Source organism: Eurypyga helias, unplaced genomic scaffold, assembly GCF_000690775.1.
Source record: "Eurypyga helias isolate BGI_N326 unplaced genomic scaffold, ASM69077v1 scaffold42991, whole genome shotgun sequence".
NCBI lineage: Eukaryota > Metazoa > Chordata > Aves > Eurypygiformes > Eurypygidae > Eurypyga > Eurypyga helias.
Window position 1 is genome coordinate 1 of NW_010232278.1, and position 218 is coordinate 218.

The window sequence follows — 218 nt, forward strand, 5'->3', positions numbered from 1 at the left end:
GCTCGCCGTGGCCCGCTTCGCTGGGCGAGGGCAGAAAGCCGTCGTAGTTAGAACGGAGGAGGACTAAAGTACAGTGAGGGCTGGGAAGAGTTTTTCGGCGCGGGAATGCCCCGTCTCTGCATCAACGGCGACGTCTGAGTATTGTGATGCGCTGTGATCCGCACTGTCTCCATCTTACGGCGTGCTCTTTCCGTCTGTTCCTCCGCAGGCCAAAACAG